The following is a 16,944-nucleotide window of genomic DNA, read 5'->3' on the forward strand; positions in this document are numbered from 1 at the left end:
AAACACAATGTTGTTTTAGCTTTTTGTTTGTTTTCAAATCAATCGCTTTAAAAATAAGTAGCAAAATTGTCGTCACAGCAAAGACATAGGAAAGCTATATTCTACTTAGTTGGCTTGAATCAAATCATCAAATCATCTGTATTTATAAATTATTTCAAAGTATCAGCATGACTATTTCCGTACAATGAATTCTATGTAGATAAATAATGCTTTCAAATATAATACATTATCATAATTTGGTTAAACGAAGTGCGTGGCAGAAATATTTTCACATGGAATTGTGACTGTGTTTTTCATTTCACCCTCTAGTGGCCTCATGCCAGTATTGCATTATCCCTTGTGGTCATTTCGCAGTAGGCTTTACTCTCTGGTTAACAATTATTTTACAGCACAATGTTAAATGATTTAATCACATCTCCAAATTCATGCATGGCAGTTTTTCAGTTTATCCTAAAATACTACTCTTACAGTCATAGAAAACGCATTCGTTTTTCGTCTTAATGATGTGAATAGATTAAGGACTTAAGTCATGAGTTGGGCCATACACTTACTGTTTTCTAATTAACTGTTTTTGCTGAATGTTTCATACCCCCAAAATATGCTCTAAAGATCCTTATGGAGGGAAAAAGTAATTGACATTCTTTTGAATGTTCCTAGTCTTTAAGACAATTTTAAAATCATAACAAAGTGGTAAAAGATTATAAACGACAAAAGAAGAATAAAATCACATATTATACTAATCTTATTCAAAAGTTTGAAATATATTTCAGTTTTCTACAAAATGGCTAAAGAATGAAAAAACATACTATTTTTGCTTTGTTTTAAATTCAATCATTTATATAAATATGATAGTTTTTTTAACAAAATTTGAAGTAAGCAAATGTGAAATGTCTTGATAGAATTACATGGATTCCTAACAATACCATCGAATATATGTAAAGAGTGATTGTTTGTGAACAACCATCCAAGTAACTTTCCATTATGACCCATTAATGAGAAAATCAGTCTGTGGGAGATTTTTTATTTTGCAAATAGCACTCTCTTCCCCCTCCACCTCAATAATTTAATGGACAGATTCAGAATTTAATTATTTATTATTTGATAGCCTCATTGATGACATTTTTATGTCACATGATATTCTACATGTTTTTAATTGTCCCAATAACACTAAAGTTTGCCATATGTTTAATTGTCCTATGATGAGGGATAGGTTTGAATTTTCATGATTTTCTCATGTCATTTGTTTGCTATCCTGATTGAAGGGAATTAAATATCGCCTACATGTTGCACTGTTGCTACACTGATGATAATACTTGGTAACCGCATATTTCTTTTTTTGAAGCAAATTTAATCATATAGAAGACTGTGTGTGTCGTTCAGGCTTTGCTTATATGCTCTTGGCACAGAATCCAATTATGAAGAGAAAAATAGGCAGTTTTGGAAATTAGCTGGAATTTCATTAATTTGGATGAACATCTAATAAGAATCCAAACAGACAAGACCTTTGCCCTCAGGAATCCTCTAGTCTTCTAGGAAGGTGTAAAATAATAATATAAGTAAATATGTGATTATTAAGTATCTGCAGTGAAGGAAGATTGAGGATATAATGGAGATCAGGACCAGAGAATGTAATTTATTTTATTTTATTTATTTTTTTAATAAACTTTTTTTCTTTATTGCAGTAACATTGGATTATAACATTATATAACTTTCAGGTGTACATTGTAACATATTTTGAATTCTATGTAGATTACACCATGTTCACTACCGAAAGGCTAATTACAATCCATCACCACACATGTGCCTAATCACTGCTTTCGCCCTCCTCCCTCCCCCTCTGGTAACCACCAATCCAATCTCCAGTGCTATGTGTTTGCAGTTGTTTTTATATTCTACTTATGAGTGAGATCAACCAGTATTTGACTTTCTCCCTCTGACTTATTTCACTTAGCATAATATCCTCAAGCTCTATCCATGTTGTCACAAATGGCCGGATTTCATCCTTTCTTATGGCCGAATAGTATTCCATTGTATATACCACATCTTCTTTATCCATTTGTCCTTTGATGGGCACCCAGGTTGCTTTCAAGTCTTGGCTATTGTGAATAATGCTGCAATGAACATAGGGGTGCATGTATCTTTATGCATTTGTGTTTTCAAGTTCCAGAGAACATAATTTAGATTTGGGCAGGTAGGTAAGACTTTGCTGAGAAAATAATATTTAAGCTGAAATCTGAAAGATAATTAAGAGTCAGCCAGGTGAAAAGTGGGGAACAAGATTTCCAGCATCAGAACTGTATACTTAAAAGCTCTTAGGTGGAAAATAGCTAAAAAGCTAATTGCCAAGTTACATTTATGATTATTCCTTATACTGTGAAACTATACTTATATTCTGTTTCATTTTCTTATTTAGTCTTTTTTGTATGTGGACACTCCCACATTATTGTATACTTTATTTGCAGTATCTATGTAAGTTTGGTACCTCAGTAGATGAAAATTATGATCAGTATATATCTTTGTATATGTACATTTATGTATAAAGACATATACATATAGTAGGCATGGTTAACTTTACTGTTAGAAGGATTTCATCAAGCTTTCTCTTCCTTAAAACAATGAGTGCTACTGACCTGTTTGGCATGCAACATATTTAAAAAGCTCTCAGCAGTACTTTATTTCTTATATGTCACACTTGTTGGAGAGCATTAACCAGGACGCGTTGTCTTTGTTGGTGGTCTTTGTTTGTTGTTTACTTTTGTTTTTGCCTTTACTTACTGTCTAAAGTACAGAAAAGTAATTATTCAGTAAAACGTAAAGAAATGCCCACCCCTCTATTACCTCGCTACAGTAATGGCCTCAGCAACAATTTTTCCATTCATAAAACTTGAACTATAAGGCTAGATAAATTCCCAAGATAGCAAATCACCATCTCGAAATCTTCGGGGTAGCGTACTCAAAATTTCGTACAAAGAGATAATTGCTTAATGACCAGTGTACTTCTTAAAAAAAATGTCCAAAACGCAAACCAGAGCTAGTTATCTGAAGTTTTTTTACACAATAAGTAAAAACACTATAAGTAAGGATAAGACCTCTGTACTGGTCTTATTTTAGACTTGTTATTACAGCTTAATTTTTAGTGATGCCCACTTTGACTCTCAAAAGTGTCCTAGTTTAAGATAGTGATTTATATTGTTACTTTGCCTATAAGACATCTGTGGATCCAAAGTCTAACCCAATAAAAATAGCATGTCATGCTAAAACCTCCTAACCATTATTAGAAGTTGCCTTGTACTGGTCAGTATCTTTAGTTGTAAGCCAGAGAAATTCTGTTGAAAACTTAAGGAAAATATGAATTTCTTGGAGGCATATGAAGAGAAAACTGAAGAGTCAGCATTGCAGTGCACAGGGAATAGAACAGCTCCTGGATGCCAGGTAATAGAAATTAATGAAAGATCTTGTTAGGGTGCCACAAATCCAGATATTTTCCTTCAGAAATTCAGGGAATCTGATTTATCTTGGGTCATATGTTCCTCTCAAGGCTAGGGAAGGTCAGGGCAATTTTCTTGGCAGTTCTGCCAAATTAATTACAATGAGGAAAGCAAAACTGGAGTGAAGTAAAAGGTAAGAATGCTGGGTAGGAAAACTGCAAATGTCCAACTTGTACCATTGGGTAGTGTTGAGGAGGCATCTCAGAGGATGTTTCAACAGTTTAAATCCCCTCATAGAGACTTGAATTCATTCTTAAGATTGACGATATTTTATACCATCATTTTTAACCGAGTGTTTTAAATTTCAACATCAATTTGCTTTTGCAAAATTTCCTCTCAGTTCAAACAAAAGAGGCCTGTAATGAAGAACTGCTGTTTTCAGGCAAACAAATTCGTCACTTTGTAGGGTTTTCCTCCTCTCCAAAGCTCCAGCACATAGTTGCACATTCTAGCTCCAAGTCCCTCCACCTCCTCCATGGGAACCGCTGCCATAGCATGGCCACTGGCAGATGAGTGGTATGTTGCTTCACCTGGGAACCAAACTCAGGTGGCTAAAGTGGAGCACGCAGAACCCTAATCTCTAGGCCATCAGGGCTGGCTCAGTTCATCACTTTTTACTTGATCCAGATTTTAAGTTATGTTTTGATTTATGGATGTAGTGTCTTAGGAACCAAATGAAAATATTAATACAGTGTCTGAGATCAATACTTCTCAATCTGGCATTTAGTATCCTCCACAACCAAACCCAATCTTACTTTTACAGCTGTATCACACATATTCAGATATTCTGGGAAATATATCTACTTTCCAATTCCAAACCTGCACAGTGTTTGCTTGATCCTTTGCCTTTGTTGAAACCACCCTTCTCCTTATCATATTCAGCTGTGACACATCCTTCAAAGGCCAGCTCAGTTTATACTCACTGAGAACAACTTTATCTTGCTGTCTCAGGTCAGAGATATTTATTTTATGTTATATCCCTGCCTGGAAATTGCACAGTCTTGCATAAATTATATTTCATGTGAATATTTCCTATATTTTCCACAATATCATACATTTATTAAGAGGCAGAAATTATTCCTCGTAATTTTTTATATCCATAGCACCTATGTTTGTTGATCAAATACTAGTCTAAGTTTCAAGTAGCAATAATCAATGTCTACAGATAAACCAAAATAATCTATATGCTCTCTGCTTTTTAAATATATATATTCAAAGTAACTTTCCTACTGTCATTGATAAGTTTACTTGAGAAAGTCTCTATAACTTTTAAGTAACATTGGGATATTAGCCAGTCAGGCCAATTAGCTCATATCTCTTTACAGATTCAGAATAAGTACACTTCTCTTGCAGGACTCTGATGTAATTCAATATCCTTTTATGACCTGAAAAACCAGAGTGATGGTAATTTAAAAAATGACTAGTCCTGTGAATCCATGCATTTGAACTCTTCAATTAATTTCAATCTTTGCATTAAACATGATGCAAAAGAATACATTCATTTAGCTCCTTTGTATTAGATAAGTTCTGCACACTGCTCCTAAATTTCCTACAATATATTTGATATTGACCAATGGGCTCACTCTGCTTGTCGTGATCTTAGCTAGTTAATCACAACGAGTTAGGGATCAAGAAAAGAAGTTTTAATTCGATTAGCCAGCACAATCAGGAAGATGGTAGACTAATGTCTCAAAAAAAACCCATCTTCAAGAATTACTGAATCTTGAGACAGTTATATATGGAAAATGGGCAGTAAAGAGGACGTTCAGAAATGTTGGCCTTCAGGCATGATGGACTCCAGGGCCTTTTATTGTTGTTTTCTTCTGTCGGTGATGATGAATATCTTTAGCTGTGTTTCCCACCTGTGATCAGCCAACTCCTGGAGAGAAACTCATAGAACAAAGTTTTAATTTGTCAAATTATAGGGGAATACGTACATAAGTGGAAGCCATAAATCAGGAGAGCCTGTGAATTATTTTAGAGTATGTGCAGAGCAATGAGTAGTCACACAGAAGAGGAACTGGGGCCATTTAGCATAACAAGATGGCCTCACTTATGTTCACTTACATGTTGAGTTGCTGACAAATCATCAAGCTTTGGCTGGTTTTATATACATCTCTGAAAGAGCTTGGAAAAAATCCAAAAGTGATATACAATTCTCTTATTAAAAACATCTATTGCGACCCAAAATTTATTCATATAGCTATAGACACAGTATCTTTACATTCTGGAATTTTGGCTACAAGATGGTACTATATTTAATAATTACAGTTTCCTTTCTGTCCCCAATAATGGAGTTGTCTAGTGCCTATAAAACTATAAACTAAAATTTATTGTGTGTACACACACATAGCTCAAAGATTTAACTAAGCTGGCTTTTTTTAAATATAGCTCACAACTTGTGCTCTGCTCTTAATTGGTGATTCTAAACTTTTACAGTAGTAACTTTAAAGTGACATTGAAAATCTATAATTTTTTTTATCACTAGCTACTATTTGTTTATTCAACACTATTCCCATACCTTCAAGAATTTTTCATTTGAAGTTTTGAAGTCTATAATTTTTCTTTCTAAATTAAGATTTACAGATTCTTTGAGGGTGTATGCACTTATTTGAACATCTAGTCTAACTAATCACTTCATATCAGTATAGTTCTTTGTGATTTGACATATACACATGAAACTGTTTAATGCTGTGGCATTGTCAGGTCAGGAGTACACCCAATTCTCTAAATTCAAGTGACAATGTAGTTATTGGAAAGCATAATGTTAATTTAGTTTTCTATAAGCAAACACAAATGCTTCAAAACTCCAAGGCACTGCAAGGTGTAGAAATGTGGCCAGGATCACATTGTAACTACCCCAGTATGTATTAAGTGTAAATATTGAAATACGATATTGCAGAAAGTTCCCACCTCTGCAAAAATGTTGTAAACTCTGCATTTATTTTATTTTCATGATCAACAACTTGTCAAATACATTGTCTTTCTTCTAAAGGAAAAAGCATCATAATATCAAAAATAAATATAACTCTCCAACCATGAAAGCATCCTTAATAACCCACTCAAAGTGTGCCTGAGTGATATTTGCTCTCCTGTCATAAATCTCTCTGCACACATCTCTTTGTCTGAGCTTTGGTGTCCAGAGTTTTTATTTGGGTTCCATTGTAGGCATGGTTGATTGAATCATTGGTCAGATGATTGAACTCAATCTCTAGACTCCTCTCCTCCTTAGGACCAGGCAGCTCAAAGCCCCAACCCTATAACCACATGGTTGGTATTTCTGGCCCAGATAGCCACCATTTGAAGTCATCTTGCTAGCTTAAACTATACAGGGGACTACCATGAGTCACCTGGTTAACGTAAATTATCAGAGCCCATCATGAAAATGATGACATACCTACCACTCAGGAAATTCCAAGGATTTAAAGGGTACTTTCCATGAACCAGGGACCAAGGCCAGTCAAATTTTTTGACACACTACCCCATCCCAAATCACCATTATCCCTTGCCTAGACTATAGCGATAGACCCCTAACTGGTATCACTCTTATCCTTTTACTTTCTTACAGCCCATTCTCCACACATCAGCTAAAGTGTTCCTTTCAAAACTTCAGTTTTGAATCAAGTAATTCTTCTGCTCAAACCCTCCAATGGCTGTTCAGTTTACTCAGAGTACAAATGAAAATTTTACCATGGTAAATGAGGTCCTATAAGGTCTGGCCCATGGCCACCAATTTGAACTCATCTCCTATCAATCTCCTCATCCTTCACTCTTTTCTAGCCATGAAGATTTCCTAGTTACTATTCAAATTTACTGTACAGTCTTAGAAAAAAGTCTTGCAGTTATTCCCATGGCTTTCTCTCTTACTTCATCTTTAGCATTTCTCTCATCTATGGCATAGTTGCACTTATTTGCATGTTGCTCAGAAAAACTCTATTGGGTAATGTAGAGTTTGAATACTAAGGTACTTCAACTGAGATTATGGTGTATAAGCAAGTAAACAAGTTTAAAGTTTTAGACCTAACATGTTTTACTAAATGGACTTATGGGAAAATTTGGCTTTCCAACTGAAACATCTATTGTTCTCTTTGATCGACAATATTGAATGTGTCAGATTAAGAAAAAACAATCTGAAAATACTTTTTCACCAATTAGTGAATATTTAAGTGGCTAAAGACTCATTTATTGACTAAAATAATGAATTATTGAAGATAGTAATTTATCTTTGAAATAAAATTATTCCACTCTTCCTCATTCCATCTTCTGGATTGGATTAACTACTACTAGTGTCGTGAGAAGGTGAAGTGAAATATTTAAAACAGGGACTGGTAAACTTTTTCTTTAAAGGTGCAGATAGTAAATATTTTCAATGTTGTGCACCATAAAGTTTCTGTCACAACCGCTCAACTCTGCCATTGTACTGCAAAAATAGCCACAGATGACGTATTGATAAATAAGTGGGACTGTGATCCAACACAACTTTGCTTACCAAAACAGGCACTGGGCGAGATGTGGCCTCCGAGTCATAGGAAAATAAAAAAGGATATTATGGCAACTGCTTATTTGTGTCAAGCAGAATTTTTTCAATACAATGCTAAAAAAGCTACTAAAATAAATTGGATACTGAAGGTCATACAAGACTTCCATTAAATAGTCTTGCTGTTTTCACTGATAAAATTTGTAATAAACAAAAGTTAAAAATTTGAATATAAAAATAAATTTATATTTGGACTTCCACTTGAAGGAAGATGGAGTAGACGTATTTTTTTTTCACATTCCTTCCACTAATTACAAGTAAAAATCCTGGACAATATATAACCCCAGCATAAGCCTGTTGTCTCCAGCCAAACAACCAGAAATGGGCAGCTTAGCCAGAGAAACATTTTAAACAATAAACAACTGCTCTACTCCAGGAAAACACAGAAAAAATCCCATAACTCCAACTCTGCCTCTCACAGCAGCAAAGATTGAGGAAAGGTTGTCTCTAGTCTGTAGCAGGTTTCCCCAACCCATCATCCTGGGTGATGCCAGAGAAGGTCAATTTGGGATCTGGGATTTTCATCCCCACTAGGTAGTAACAAATGCCCTTTTGACACAGTGGGGAACATGTCCTTCCATTACCACTTGCACTTACTGGGCATCACTTCCTCTCCCCACTGATGTGATGTTAGAGGAAGACTAATGAAGAATCAAGACTTTCCCCAACACCCAGTGATAATGAGGTCACTCCTTCTGCCTTGATGTCACTGGAGGCCAGAACTCCTATCCCCACTCAGTAGAAAGGAAGGACTCCTAACTTTTCTAGCCAGCATGGTATCAGCATAAACCTAGAAAGGAGCTGGAATTCCACCCCTACTCGGCAGAAAAAGACCCTCCCCAGTCTCAGTGTCAGCTGAGTGGGAACTTGGACTTCTACCCATACCTGGTAGTAACAAAGTGGTGATGCTTTCTTTGCCTGCTGCAACACTGTCAGAGAAAGACAATTTAAAAAGTTTGATATGAAACCAAGAGTCTCATAACTTAATATCCCAAATGTCCAGGTTGTAATTAAAAAATCACATACCATACTGAGAAATAGGAAAAATTTAAATTTAAAAAGGCAATCAATAAATACAAACATTGTGATGATATGTTAGAAATATCTGACAAAGAGCTTAAAGCAGGAATTTAGAAAAGGCTTTGATGAATATTAAAAACACACTTGAAACAAATAAAGACATAGAAAGTTCCAGAAAGGAAATAAAAAGTCTCAATAAAGAAATAGAAGGAAAAAGAAATGGAAAATCTAGAGCTGAAGTGTGCAATAACTTCAATTAAAAAGGTCAATGAATAGTCTCAACAGCAGAATGGAAAGGACAGAGGAAAGATTCAGTGAACTATAAGATAGAACAACAGAAATTACCCATTGGAAAAACAGAGAGAAAATGGACTTAAAAAAAAAATTAACACAGCCTCAGGGACTTAGAGGACAATAACATAAGACCTAACATTCATATTATTCCAGGAGTCCTGGAAGGAGAAGAGAGACAGGACAGGACTGAAAAAGTACTAAGCCATAATAACTGAAAAGCAGTACCTAGAATAATAAGGAACTCTCAAAACTCAAAATAGTAAAAAACTAAACAATCCAATTAGAAAATGAACAAAAGACCTGAAGGCTAAATTAAGGTGAATTTCAGAAAGTTTAATGTCCCAATCCTGTTGGAAGTCAGAATGACCATAAACCATTCATTCTGGGTAACTTGGAGTTTTTTGAGCTCATAGAAACCGTACTCAGTCAAATGCATCTCTATAAAGCAACTAATAATGGAGAGTGTGCATGTGATCTAAAGGGCTATGTTTTCTGCATATCAATTACTTTTGTTAACACCACATTTCAATGAGGTATTTTCCCCTGGGAACTGTTTTCTTTCAGAGGATTGTATTTGTTGAAAATAAAAGGCTGATGACAGCAGCAAAAGGAACAGTGGTTCCTACCATCTCATTTGGGGAAATGGGGTTCTTACCACCCCATTTCCCAATGGGGAAAATTTGCTAAGAAATATTTATTTTATACATGAATATCCAAGACTGCATGACACTTTTCTGGTTTTATATCATCTGTCTATCAAAGTGAATGTGTAGCCTTACTCAAGTCTCTGTGGCTGGGTGATCCTTATAGGGAGCAACTATTAGTAATATATTATTTAACACTCATTTCTTTGATTAAATTTAGCCATATATTTATTTCTACTGACAACTCAGTGTATAGCACCCTTGATAAGAGTCTGTGAGGGATAAGTATTTGAATTTCACAATATGTATTCATCAAGCTAAACAATTCCATAAAGCTTCCCTGACAGTATTCTTAAAGTTAAGATATTATATGATTATTCAGAATTCAGCTTTAAACAAAGATTTAGTCAATAAATATGCTGATAGCTTTTCCTTATATATTTGAGTATATATACTCAATATATTTGTCAAATGAATGCATGAGTGTGAATAATATTAATTTTCCTTGAAATATTTATTCTAGGTTTAGTTATCATTTTAGGGAGTATATTCTGCAAATTTACCACTGGAGTTAGAATTAACTCCCTTGGTGCTGTGTTTTGAGCATTGATTAACAAAAAAAGAAAAAAAAGATTGAGAAAGAAAAAAGCAGCCCTAGACTCTTTAAAACTGATATGACCTTGACAGTTAGGACTTAGTGTTGTCACAATCTGGCCTGTTGCTCGCAGAGAGGCTATATTGTTGTCCCCTTGAACATAAACATTCTTGTAGAACATCAACATCAGACAAGTTCACACTAAGACAAAACAAGGCCACTGTATAATTTTATTTAAACAGACAAAACAGGGTCACTGTGCTACCTACAAACTACCAAATACCTATCTTTCCCAGCAGGTAGGAGTTACTGCTTTTTTTTTGTTTTAACTAATTACCGCTTTATCTTCATTCTAGTAGGCTCTCTATATTCATATTAATATACATTTATTGAGATACCTAGTCTTAAAATTGTCACCACTTCCTTTTTTCTGAAATCACTTTTAAATCAGACGTGTCCTGGATTGTTGGGGACTGAAGGTGTTCAATAGTACCTTTCTTTTTTCTTTTGAAAAAATGTAAACCTACAGAGGAGCTGAAAGAACAGAAAAAAAAAACCATAAACCCTCCATCTATATTCAACTGTTGCTAACATTTTGCTACATTTGGTTATCTGTATGTGTATGATATATATATCTATATGTATTTTAAATATATATATATTTAAGTTGCAGAGTTATACCTAAATAGCTAAACATGTTCTCCTAAGAATAAAAGTAATTTCCTAAATAACCACAATACCATTGAGGTAGGCAGGATACTGCTCCCCCACGTCCCCAAAATTCCACCCCCTAATAACCACAACCTGTGAATAGTCACCTTACATGGCAAAAGGAACTTTGCTGACATAATTAATTAAATTAAGACTTTCAGATGAGGAGATTATCCTGGATGACTTGAGTGGACCCAATCTAATTACATAGATCCTTGAAAGTAGAAAACTTTTCTCTCTTATGGTCAGGGGGAGATGTGACTGTGGAAGAGTGGGTAGAGAGATGCAACATTGCTGACTTAGAAGATGGAGAAAGAGAGCCCCCGTGACAATGAATGTTGGTGAACTCTGAAAGCTGAAACAGGCAAGGAAATGAATTCTCCCTTATGGTCTCCAGAAAGGAATGCAGCCCTGCCAATACTTTGATTTTAGCTCTATTAGACCAGTGTGGGACTTCTACCCAACAATTGTTTAACATAATAAATTTTTTGTTGTTTAAACCAAGGTTTGGGCAATTTGTTATAGCAGTAATTTTAAAAAAGCCAAACAAATGCAACTATTTTCATCTGCGAGAAAATTAACAATAATTCCATATAAATCGAATACAGTCCATATGAAATTTTTCTCTGTCTCCAAAATGTCTTTTATAGCTATTTTTTTTTCAAATCCAGGATACAGTCAAAGTTTACATATTGCTTCAGTGGTTTTGTCTTTTTAATCTAGTCTCTTTTAATATAGAACAATAGGCTTGCCTTTGTTTTTCATGATATTGACTGTTTTATTGAAGAGTCCAGGCCAGTTGTCTCGTAGAATGCTCCTTATTCTGGATTTGTCTAAGTTCTTTTCACATGATTAGATTCAAGTTGGATAATTTCTTGGCAGGGACATTTCATAGGCAACAAAATATACATTTTATTGCTTCAAAACTTCTAGAACATAATGTCAGATTGTCCAACTTTAGGTGAGGCTAAATTTGATCACTTGTTTGAGATGGTAACTGCCTAATTTCTTCATTGTGAAAAACTGTGGCCTTGTAATTGATAAGCCATCCACAGGGTAATATTTTGAGAGTTGCAACTGTCCTGTTCCCCAACAATTTTTCACCCAACAGCTTTACCAGTGATGTGATCGACTGATGCAAGGTGGTTGCCTTTCTCATTTTATGATTCCTTCTGTGTTTATTAACAGATATTTTTCTGTAAATGCAAGCTTTCCCATTTTCCCCTTATCTCTCCTCTCTCTGTCTCTGTCTGTCTCTCTCTCATTAATAAGGTTACTCAGGGAATTTTTAATTCTTCAGTTCAAATACTGTGTTCTTTTGAATCCCACTAGTCTTAGAGAACTTTCTTACTTTTAGGCACAATAGTATATCCCAGGTATAACCTGTTCATTTTCTGCTCCTAACTTTAATCAAGCACTTCTACATGGAGAGAGATCTCTGGTTCGTTTTAAAGAGGAAGAGAATTTATTTTTTTGTGTGTAAATATATGTTTTAATTTCTTAGGATAAACACCCAGGAGTGCAATTGCTTGGTTGTATGGTAAGTATATGTTTACTTTTGTTAGAAACTGTCAAATTGTTTTTCCACGTAGCTGCACTTTTTACATTCCCATCAGCAATGTATGAGGGATTCAGGTTCTCTGCATCCTGACCAGAAATTGGCTTTGTCATTGATTTTTATTTTAGCCCTTATGACAGATGTGTAGTAATATCTCATTGTGATTTTAACTTGCATTTTCCTGATAGCTAATAAAATTGAGCATGTATTCAACTATCTATTTGCCATCTGTATCTCCCCTACAATTAAATGTCTATTCCTACCTATCTTTTTCCCATTTTCTAATTGGATTCTTTTTTCTTTTTACTTTTTATTAAGATTATGATAGTTTCCAACCTTGTGAAATTTCAGTTGTACATTATTGTCAGTCATATTGTAGGTGCATCACTTCACCCTTTGTGCCCACCCTCCCAACCCCCCTTTCCCCTGGTAACCACCAATCGGTTCTCTTTGTCCACATGTTTAACTTCCACCTATGTGTGGAGTCATACAGAGTTCGTCTTTCTCTATCTGGCTTATTTCACTTAACATAATACCCTCAAGGTCCATCCATGTTGTTGTGAACATGACTACTTTATGTTTTTTTATGGCTGAGTAGTATTCCATTGTATACATATATACCATATTTTCTTTATCCAATCATCAGTTGATGGGCACTTAGGTTGCTTCCATGTCTTGGCTATTGTAAATAATGCTGCATGGGACTGTTGGAATTGTTGATTTCAAGTTCTTTGGGTAGATACCCAGTAGTTGGATGGCTGGGTCATATGGTATTTCTATTATTAATTTTTTGAGAAACCTCCAAACTGTTTTCCATAGTGGCTGCACCAGTTTGCATTCCCACCAACAGTGTATGAGGGTTCCATTTTCTCCACAACCTCTCCAACAGCTGTCACTTTTTGTTTTGTTTATTTTTGCCAGAGTGATAAAATTTAGAAACCAAGATCTTAATGCTATGTGCTGTCATTGCTTCTTGAGATGGATGCTAGATTATTGATTTCTTTTTATCGTGATCATAATAGTTTATAACATTGGGAAATTTCAGTTGTACATTACTTTTTGTCAGACACCATATAAATGTGCTTCTTCGCCACTTGTGCCCACCCCCTGGTAACCACTAAACTGTTCTCTTTGTCTGTAAATTTGTTTATCTTCCACAAATGAGTGAAATCATATGGCATTTGTCTTTCTCTGATTGGCTTATTTCACTTAACATAATACCCTTAAGGTCCATTCATGTGGTTCCAAATGGGATGATTTTGTCTTTTTTTATGGCTGAGTAGTATTCCATTGTGTATACATACACCACATCTTCTTTATCCAGTCATCAGGTGATGGGCACTAGGGTTGTTTCCACGTCTTGGCTATTGTGAATAATGCTTCCATGAACAAAGGGGTGAATAATTCTTTTTGAATTGTTGATTTCAAGTTCTTTGGATAAATATCCAGTAGTGGGATAGCTGAGTCATAGAGTATTTATATGTTTAATATTTTGAGAAATGTCCATACTGTTTTCCATAGTGGCTGCACCAGTTTGCATTCCCACCGGCAGTGTATGAAGGTCGCCTTTCTCCACAACCTCTCCAACATTTGTTATTTTTTGTCTTGGTGACAAAATCCCGTTAGCCATTCTAATGGGTGTAGGGTATTATCTTAGTGTAGTTTTGATTTGCATTCCCCTGATGGTTAGTGATGTTGCACATCTTTTCATGTACATATTGGCCATCTGTATATCTTCTTTGGAAAAATGTCTGCTCATATCCTCTGCTCACTTTTTGATTGGGCTGTTTGTCTTTTATATATCAGTTGTGTGAGTTCCTTATATATTATGGAGATTAACTCCTTGTTGGATATATGATTTGCAAATATTTTCTCCCATTTGGTAGGTTGTTTTTTCATTTTGATCCTGGTTTCTTTTGTCTTCCAGAAGCTCTTTAGTCTGATGAAGTCCCACTTGTTTATTTTTCCTTTTGTTTCCCTTGCCTGAGCAGACATGGTATTCAAAAAGATGCTGATAAGACCAATGTCAAAGAGTGTACTGCCTGTATCTTTTTCCAGAAGTTTTATGGTTTCAGGTCTTACCTTCAAGTCTTTGGTTTATTTTGAGTCTATTTTTGTGTATGGAGAAAGATAGTGGTCTACTTTCATTCTTTTGCATGTGGCTGTCCAGTTTTCCCAGCACCATTTATTGAAGAGGTTTTCCTTTCTCCATTGTATGTTCTTGGCTCTTTGTTGAAGATTAGCTGTCCACAGACATGTGGTTTTTTTCTGGGTTTTCAATTCTGTTCCATTGCTCTGTGTGCCTGTTTTTGTGCCAGTACCATGCTGTTTTGATTAGTGTGGTTTCATGATATGTTTTGAAGTAGGTGATTGCTTTGCCACCAGCTTTGTTCTTGTTTCTCAGGATTGCTTTGGCTATTTGGGGTCTTTTGTTGCCCCATACGAATTTTAAGATTCTTTGTTCTATTTCTGTGAAGAATGTCATTGGGATTCTGAGTGGGATTGTATTGAATCTGTAGATAGCTTTAGGTAGTATGAACATTTTAACTATGTTTATTCTTCCAATCCATGTGCATGGAATGTCTTTCCATTTCTTTATGTCATTATCGATTTCTTTCAGTAATGTCCTATAGTTTTCCTTGTATATGTCTTTCACCTCCCTGGTTAAATTTATTCCTAGATATTTTATTCTTTTTGTTGTGATTGTAAGTGGCACTGTATTCTTGAGTTCTCATTCTCTTAGTTGGTTGAGTATAGAAATGCCATTGGTTTTTGTAAGTTGACTTTGTACCCTGCAAGTTTGCTGTAGTTGTTGATTATTTCTAATAGTTTTCTGATGGATTCTTTAGAGTTTTCTATATATAAAATCATGTCATCTGCAAACAGTGAGGGTTTCACTTCTTCAATGCCTATTTGGATTACTTTTATTTCTTTTTCTTGCCGAATTGCTCTGGCTAAAACCTCTAGTACTATGTTGAATAAGAGTGGTGAGAGTGGGCACCCTTGTCTTGTTCCTGTTCTCAGAGGGATGACTTTCAGTTTTTCCACAGTGAGTATGATGCTGGCTGTGGGTTTGTCATATAAGCCTTTATTATGTTGATGTACTTTCCTTCTATACTGATTTTATTGACAGTTATTATCATGAATGTGTGTTGGATCTTGTCAAATTCTTTCTCTGCATCTATCGAGAGGATCATGTGCTTTTTCTTCCTCATTTTGTTAACATGATGTATCACATCGATTGATTTGCCAATGTTGAACTATCCCAGTGTCCCTGGTATGAATCCCACTTGATCATGGTGTATGATCTTTTTAATGTATTGCTATATTCAGCTTGCCAATATTTTGTTGAGGATTTTTGCATGTCTGTTCATCAGCAATATTGACCTGTAATTTACCTTCTTGTGTTGTCCTGTCTGGCTTTGGTATCAGGGTGATGTTGGCCTCATAGAATGTGTTAGGAATTTTTCCATCTACCTCAATTGTTTGGAATAGTTTGAGGATAGATAATAAATCTTCTTTGAGTGTTTGGAAGACTTCTCCAGAGAATCCATCTGGCCCTGGACTTTTACCTTTTGGGAGGTTTTTGATTACGGTTTAAATCTCTTTACTTGTGATTGATCTATTCAGATTTTCTATTTCTACTTGATGCAGTTTGGGGAGGTTGTAAGAGTCTAAGAATTTATCCATTTCTTCTAGATTGTCCAGTTTGTTGGCATATAGATTTTCATAATATTCTCTTATAATCTTTTGTATTTCTATGGTATCTGTTGTAATTTCTCCTCTTTCATTTCTAATTTTATTTATTTGAGCCTTCTCTCTTTTTTTCTTAGTGAGTCTGGCTAAGGGTTTGCCAATTTTGTTTATCTTCTCAAAGAACAAGATCCTTGTTTCATTGATCTTTCCTACAATCTTTTTTGTTTCAATTTCATTTATTTTTGCTCTAATTTTTATTATTTCCTTCCTTCTGCTGAGTTTGGGCTTTGTTTGTTCCTCTTTTTCTAATTCTGTTAGGTGTAGTTTAAGATTGTTTATTTGAGCTTTTTCTTGCTTGTTAATGAGGGCCTGTATTGCTATAAATTTCCTTCTTAGGACCC

The sequence above is a fragment of the Equus przewalskii genome, chromosome 4 (genome assembly GCF_037783145.1).
Source record: "Equus przewalskii isolate Varuska chromosome 4, EquPr2, whole genome shotgun sequence".
In the NCBI taxonomy this organism is placed as follows: Eukaryota; Metazoa; Chordata; class Mammalia; order Perissodactyla; family Equidae; genus Equus; species Equus przewalskii.